Here is an 8,779-nt window from a genome sequence, read left to right as displayed (position 1 = left end):
CCAAACATGACATTTTGAAAAATTACATTGAGTAATTGGTTACTCACTTGAGTAATCGGTTACTCAAACTCTCTGTCCAACAGTGAATTTAAAATTCACTTAGAGTAATCGGTTACTCCAATTCAAATTTTGTTGGATAACTGATTCTCACTCATGTAACCTGTTACTCAAATTTCAGAAACTTGTTACATAGTATTTTGAAAAATGTTTTCGTTTAAGACTTGAAGTGTTGCAATTCCTTTTAAAATATTGTGAGCATTACTACTTAGTATATTAAAGAGTATATGATAAAAGTACCTATTTAGACTTAGACTAATTGTCTTAAAACTTTAATCTTCTTGGTCTTCATAAGTAATCTTCATTTTCTTCTTTTTGGTGATTTTGGTGTCTTCATCAAAACCTAGCCAAGGTCAGGAGCAAAGATCTTATTCACAATCTCCCCCTTTTTGATGATGACAAACCAAGATCTTTTGACAATGTAGTTTTCTTGAGAGCATCATACTTTGAGATATGTTGAAGTTTGACTTGAGTATGCTCCCCCTTTCTTTTGAAGTAATGTACCTAAAATAATTTTACTGAAAATACACTTCCCCCAACTTTTCTCCCCGTTTTGACTTCATCAAAAAATAGAAAAACAAAGAGATTTCAGCCCAATATATATAGCATACATATACTTATATAATCAGGATATATCAATATGATATCATATACTCATGTATGGATCGAGATATAGATAAGCATGTATTGCAATACATAAATAAGATGTTTCAAACATGTATCCAGGAATGGAACAATAAAGCACAAAATATCATAAAGTAACTTGTCCAGGAATATGCAGTAATAACTTAAATACAATAAATAAGCAGAATTAAAAATTTGTCTGAATTTTGAAAATAATACAACCAGAAAATCCTAACAACAGATATTCTAAGACTCATGCTCCAAATTGTCTTCATTTGTATCCATGCTATCCATCCTAGAGGAGAGGCAATGAAGTTCATATTGAATTTGTTGATTCTGAGAGTCGAGAGCATCCATCCAGTTAGTGATGTAGCCTCGGAGAGAAAACAACTCATCCATAATCATTTGGTTCGTAGGAATGGCAGTAAATGAAGATGATTGAGCATGAAACTTAGACGGTTGTGCTTCAGGAGGATTAGGAGGTTCAGGTTCAGATGGATTAGCAACAGTTTTCGGTTTATCGGTTCTATGTTTATAGGTGCGGGTTCGGGGGTCTTGGGTGAAACCCATTTTGTGGATCACTTCCACATCATTTGGCTTTCTCGGAGATTCAGAGGCACCTTTGTTTCACCATTTGTAGAAACATCGAAATGCTAAAGAATGTTGGTTATGAAGATCGCATATGGAAAAGGACTTTGAGTACCTCTAACAGTCCACATTTGTCTCATTATCATTAGAGCCTAATTGATCTTGATGTTAAACTCTAAAGCATACATCAATTGGAGTTCTATGTCACTTATTTGAGAATGATTTGAAAATTTTGATAAGATGACATAACTCAAAAAATAATGAAGCAAACGGTCCTCAAGCTTGGGATATCTAACATATAGGATGTCTAGGTTTTTGACGGTCTCGCCAAAGCCTTGTTGCTTACGCATTTCTATTTTCCTTTTTGAAAGTTTACATAAAGTATGATAAAATCCATCTGATCATAATTATCCCATTCACACACAAGGCCGTAACCCATTATGCTACCTTGAGAGGGTATGTTACATAACAATGAACTAAAAGTTTTAAGATCCAAAACAATGTCTTTTCCTTTGGCATAAGAAGTAATACGATTTTTCCGAAAGTTTAAGTTACAGTAAAATACTCGCACAAGTTCTGGATAAATTTCATTTGTCTCACAAAAAAAAATCAAAAAAGGTTTTGTTGACGTAAAAGATAAGGGAAAAGCAAATCTCCAAACTCGAAATTTCCAACATTACCGAATTTTGGAGTGAAAATGATGCGTCCATGGAAGTGTTCATCAAAAACTTTGCATTGTTCCTCATTAGCTAGAAGCCTTGCCAAATCTAGAGGGTTGGACTCCATAGAAGTAGTTCATTGACTCTTTTGAGTCGTGGAGGTGCGTTGCTTCTTGGTTTTTGAAGAGGAATCCTTGAATTTTCTGTTTTGAAGGTTTAGGTTTTGAGGTTTTGGAGATTTGGGGGTTTTTGATTTAGGTTACTAAACAAGAAAATGAAGGTTTAGGAGAGAAAACGTGATAATAATAGACACAAAAATCACTTAAAACAAATCAAAAACGAAGATTTTAGGTTTTTAGAGGGTTGAGCAAGATAGAGCTCGAGTTGAGTGAGGAAGATGAGTTTGAAATTTTTTTAAATTGCAGAAAAAATATATATATAACAGCACAGAGTAATCGGTTACTCAAATTAAAAAAATTTAAAATTTTCAAACAGCAACTCAGAGTAATCGATTACTCACTTTGGGTAATCGGTTACTGAAATACATTGTTCAACTCTGTAATCGGTTACTCTCTAGTGTAATCGATTATTGACCCCAAAAAAACTTATTTTTAGGCAAAATTAAGTTATGAAAATCATTTTTAACCCAAAAATTGAAATTTTTAAATATTAATAAACACATTTAAGTTCAAGTGGACATGAAATAAATATAATGAAGCATACATATAAACATATATAGGCATTTAAGTTAAATATATGTGAACATCCTTGTCCGGCCTATATATAAAATTACAAAAAATTGAGACAACCAAAGATAAAAAAAAAAAGATGGCATTTTTTTAGGCGTTCTGGAACCAATTTTATCTTCAAATTCTAATTAACAGTTTATTAATTACTGGCGGTTTTGTTTGAATTTTTTAATTGTCAGTTTTATTTTTTAGATTCTTAAATCAAATCAACAGTTCCATTTTTCATACATAAATAACCATTGTCGTTTATCTTTTATATTGAAAAGGAAAATAAATAAACGTTACAATAATAATGCATACTCCTACCCTTTCCGCATGATTGGTGTTTCTTATAAATAATTAGCCTATAGCAATGTTACAAAAAAAAATGTAATTGTTGAATAATATTATTTACGTTCCACTTTGCCAATTTATCAACTCATAATACTCACACTAAAACCTACAAAAAAAACAAAGAGTCACCTATTCATATTCAACAGGTTACTCAGTGCTCGTGGGGGTTTTGTTGCTATTCAAATCCCCAATTTCAGTTTAAATGAATAAGGAAATGGAGTGACAGAATGAGAAATAGAGAGAGCGAGAGAGTGACATCATAAGGAGCTATAAAAATGGGAAGATTATTCCACGAAAGGGAGGGGAGGCAACCAACAGAGAGATAGATATCATCACTCTAACAATTGAAAAAAGAGAGAATAATTTTTTATCCATCTCTATAAGTCATAGATGAAGATATTTTCTTCATTAGTACATACTGCATATCTTATTTTGGCATTGCACACGCCTTATCCTCTTTTCCAATACCTTGTATACAGCATATATCTTTTACTTTGCTTATGCATTTTTGGTATGATGATTTTTATTACAAAAAATTCAGTGTTCATTTCATGAAGTAAACTCCCATACTTAAGGACGCTGTCTAAAGCATTGAACACTTTGCTAACACCTACAACATCAATTCCTACAGCCCCAAAAACACCTACAACATAAATTCCTACAAGCTCCAACAACACCTTCACTCTCATAGACCAGTTCTCGAAGAGCCTCTGAATGTAGCAACTTCTTCCTTGGCTCGTTAGTCTAGAGTTCAGGCTGGATGAAAAGCTGCAAGGGTAAGTTGTTAATGAAAGAAAAGCAATGTGAAAAAATATATTGAAAAAAACCTATGCGGCAAACCCCTTTATCTTTTTGTTAAACATACTATCAATCTATCTCTATCATATGGTGTGGACATTTCATTTTTCTCTATCCCATAACATACCCATGCCTATAGCCACCATTTGTTTTGTTATCTCCAACATGATTATGGTGCCCTTAAAGCCCCCTTCTACCATTTCATCAACCTATACAAACAACACATACAACCCACTTAAACATCAAATCTATTCTAACAATTAAAAACTTCTATGTCACTCTAAGATCATTATTATCCCTTACTATATGTCTCTTTGTGAACCTTGATGCTCCTGTAACAAGTAACAAAATGCTTGTTGTGATTGCTTGGTGGGTCACCGTGGCAGTGCCACTTCCTGTGACATCTATGTGCCCCCTTTTTTTGTGTTCCCTCTCTTTGTATAGCTATAGCTGATAGTATTGCTCACTCTTATATGGATGATGTTATTACGCTTGTTTTGGGAAGTTTTATTCTGCCCTTGCTGTGGAATGATACAACATACATAAAAGATTGGCCTTGAATATATGAAGATGTTGCGGTTCCTTGAAGGAAGGCGATAAAGATCAGTCTTGTGCAGACCTACGTCATGGACAAATGGCCAACACGTGTGGAACAATACAAGGACCTCTTGGCCCCTACCTAGTGTGGCACTGAAAGCTATTGTTATCTTCCTAAACTGGGCGGTCCTCTATGAATTCCGGCTCCACCTACATGTTGTCTGAAAGCCACCAAATTGGTTCCTGATGGTGTTAAGTATTATGAAGTGGACAACTGCGTGTTCCGGACTTGATTACTGAGATTGGGAAAGTTGGTGGGGTTGTCACAAATTAGGCTTTGATTTCAAAGAACCATAATACTCAATCATGCATAGGCCTTCATGGTATGGAAGCTAAGGTGTTTGTCATGAACACTGTTGAAGGTTCTATTGTGAGACTCAATAGAGTGGTGGTGCTAAAGAGATTTGATATTCTTTCAAATTAGCTTGTTCAACCTCAAGAAGGTATATACTTTTAGCACCCAACATCATATAAATGTTATATTATTTTCTATTTATACTGTGCCATATATAAAATATAATACTATGCAAATCCCACTCCACTCCATGTAGTATTTTGTAATAATTACCTTTAGTCTCATACATAAAAACATTTCCAAAACTATTTTATTACTTTTAAAAAAACGATGCAACCCTATTTTATCACCTAATTAATAATGAAATTTTTATAGTAAGGTTGTGGTTCGAGTTGTCTCTAACTCCTCTGAAAATAAGGAGAAGGTCTACGACCAATACCATCTCTAAGCTATTAATTTCATATATAAAAATAATATGATATGTTTTATCACTTAATTTCATATATAAAAGTTATTCCAAACTATTTTATCACCTAATTAATAAATGCATTTTTATAGTAAGGTTATGGTTTGAGTTGTCTCTAACTCCTCTAAAAATGAGGAGAAGGTCTACGACCAATACCATCTCTAAACTATTAATTTCATATATAAAAATAATCTAAAACGGTTTTATCACTTAATTTCATATATAAAAGTTATTCCAAACTATTTTATCACCTAATTAATAATGGAACTTTTATAGTAAGGTCATGGTTCGAGTCGTCTCTAACTTCTCTGAAAATGGGAAGAAGGTCTATGACTAGCACCGTCTCTAAGCTATTAGTTTCATCAAATTAAAACAATCGATCATATACTATAAATATTTCAGAATGAACTCCACCAAATCTAGCAATACCAAATCGACATTTTCAAATCAATAATCAACCAAACTAACCAACCAATTTTCGAACCAGAACTACGTAGTCTTGATTTCCCTATTGCACCTAGGGATACGTAGGAGCAGGATAACCTCTTGTCAGACACAAATATAAAAAATAAAAATATTTTGTTATGATAATTAATTTCTAAATAAATAATTGTTAAGGGTATAAAAGTCCATGTTATTAGCAAGGGTACCGTTTTAATACGGGCGGACGGGGTGCTAATACATTCCCCGATCCGTAATTAACTCCTGAGTTCAGAATCTATGTCTAAAGACCAAATTATCCTAATTGGGCTTACTAGAGAGTTTTCTACGTTTTAACCGCAAAAGAACATAATGACGACTCCAAATTAATCGGAAGAGGTAGAATCCGAGTTAGCCTCTCCCTAAGTCGCAGGGCCGGTCTTCCAACCGAAAATTGGGTCGCGACAATATGCTGCATCAAGAATGCCTAATTCTCGTCTTATTTTAGAGAAAGGTTCTTTTGCCAAAAACAGTTTTTTTTCTAAGGTTTAGTGAATATCTACTATTTGGTTGTGTGTATCAACAAATTCTACAAACACATCCTTGTTTTGGACATGGTCCCTAAGGAAGTGATGCCTTATATCAATGTGTTTGGTTCTTGAATGCATAACTGGATTCTTTGTGAGGTTTATTGCACTAGTATTGTCACATTTTAGAGGAATGCAACCAAAATCTAAACCATAATCTCGTAATTGTTGCTTAAGCCACAACACTTGGACACAACAACTACCTGCTGTAATATATTCAGCTTCAACAGTGCTTAGTGCTACACATGCTTGTTTCTTACATGACCAAGAAACTAAAGCATTCCCTAAAATATGACAAGTACCACTTGTACTTTTCTTCTCAGTTTTGTATCTTGCAAAATCTGAATCTGAATATCCAACCAAGTCACATAGACTTTCTTTTGGATACCAGAGTCTAACATTAGTTATGCCTTTAAGATATTTCATGATTCTCTTAACAACAACTAAGTGTGATTCTTTTGGTTTGGATTGATAGCAAGCACACAGACACACACTAAACATGATATCAGGTCTACTAGCAGTAAAGTATAAAAGAGATCCAATCATACCTCAATACTTTGATATCTCGATGGATTTTCCTGCTTCATCCGTATCTATGTAAGTTCCAGATCCCATAGTAGTAGCTATTTGCTTGCATCCATCCATGTCAAAAAAATTTACCAAATCTTTGCAGTATTTGGATTGACTTACAAAATTACCATTGTCAAGCTGTTTGATTTGTAATCCAAGGAAGTAATTTAACTTCCCCATCATAGACATTTCAAACTCTCCTTGCATCATATTACCAAAATCACTATATAACAACTCATTACTAGAACCGAAAATAATATCATCTACATAAATTTAAACAAGTAGAGTATGGTGATTTATTTTCTTTATGAAGATAGTGGTGTCGACTTTTCCTTTGTTGAAACCTTTTCAAGTAGAAATTTAGTTAGACGATCATACCATGCACTTAGATAAATATAATAACAATGTTACCTGTACCAAGGATTTTTATTTTGATGTTCTATGCATAGGAAACAAGGCCTTTATTGCTTGAAGAAATGATAATTTTGAATCTCCTCGTGTTGTGTGCTTTGAACAGCCTTTGTCATGATAATACATTTATGCTCATGGCTTTCAAGCATTCCTGCAAAACAAATTAAAAATATTTTCTAGTTACCCAATGTGATTTGGATCCTACGGGGTTAGCACCTTTCTCAACCCAAACATATTGGCCAGTTGGAATACCAACTTTTCGAATATGACATGAATTAGGAGTATGACCAATTTTATCTCAGTAAGAACATGTAGGTAGATGCTTACGCGTCCAAGATTTTATTTTAAAAATAGGATTAGTATGGACACTTTCTTTATGAAACATTATAATGCTTCCCACAATTGTTTTTCTTAAGACATTCCCATTTTTAGCCACACGACTTTTCGTATAACCAAGACCTCTACGGTCTGTTGAATGTCTTTGGACTTTTATGATCTTGTCTAAATTGTGATTGTTCTTGTTGAGTTTATTAAGTTCAAGGCTTAATATTGAAAATTTAGTTTCAAGAGCAACACATTTTTGACATGAGGAAGAAGTGATTTTTCCAATATCTTTCTTTAGAACTTTGTTATGGATTTTCAAAATAAAAATTTCATTTTTCTGTTTTAGGAGAAGTTTGGAAAGCTTAACATATTCTTGATGTAAATCACTGAAAGCATTTTGTAACTCATCATATAAAAAAGTATCATTTGGTTCAGAGTTACTAACCTCATATTCGTCATTTGAATTATGTGAAGCCATCAATGAAATATATGATTGTTCCTTAATTCTGAGTTCTGCATTTGAACCATCATCTTTATCTTCTGATATAACATTTGTTCTTCTACGCTTCTTGTCCTTATTTCTTTTGAAAGTATGACGCTTTTGTAGGCTGGACAAGCACATTCAAGATGATTTGGTTTTCTGCATATAGAGTATGTAGACTTTTGCTTTGATGTTGATGCTTCACTATTCGTTGTAGACCTTTGTACTTCTTTGGCTCCATATATCCTTTCTAAAGTGTCCCAAATTTCTTTCGATGTTTTGCAACTTGACACTATGAGGAATTCTTTTTCTTCTAAAGCCGACACAAGAATGTTTTTGGCTTTAAGGTCGTATTGGACTTTATTTTTATCTTCAACGGTCCATGAACATTATGGTTTTGGTTGTTTAACCCCATTAACAATCATGTATGGTATGAATGGACTTTCTTCTATTGAGTCTCATATATCTAAGTCTTGAGATTCTATGCTGATTTTCCAAAAGTCATAGCACTCTCCAACAAAGCTTGGAGGGCGGTTGATGTTGGAACCTTCTCCTTGGAATGATCTTGAGGCCATATTTAATATAGGATCAGACTTGAGAATAACTTACTAAAAAAATAGCTCTGGTACCAATTGTAAGACTAAGATTGCAATTAAGAGGGGGGGTGAATTAGTTGACTAGAAATTATAGTCACTTTTTCGGCAAAATGAAGAGTTAAAGTGAAGCGGATAATATTGCAGAAAATAAACAAGAATAAATCAAAGAGATAAGGGAGAAGAGAGTACACAAGGATTTTATACTGGTTCACCTTCTTGTCCAC

Source organism: Lupinus angustifolius, chromosome LG17, assembly GCF_001865875.1.
Source record: "Lupinus angustifolius cultivar Tanjil chromosome LG17, LupAngTanjil_v1.0, whole genome shotgun sequence".
Classification (NCBI taxonomy): Eukaryota; Viridiplantae; Streptophyta; class Magnoliopsida; order Fabales; family Fabaceae; genus Lupinus; species Lupinus angustifolius.
Note: the sequence above shows the minus strand (reverse complement) of the source record.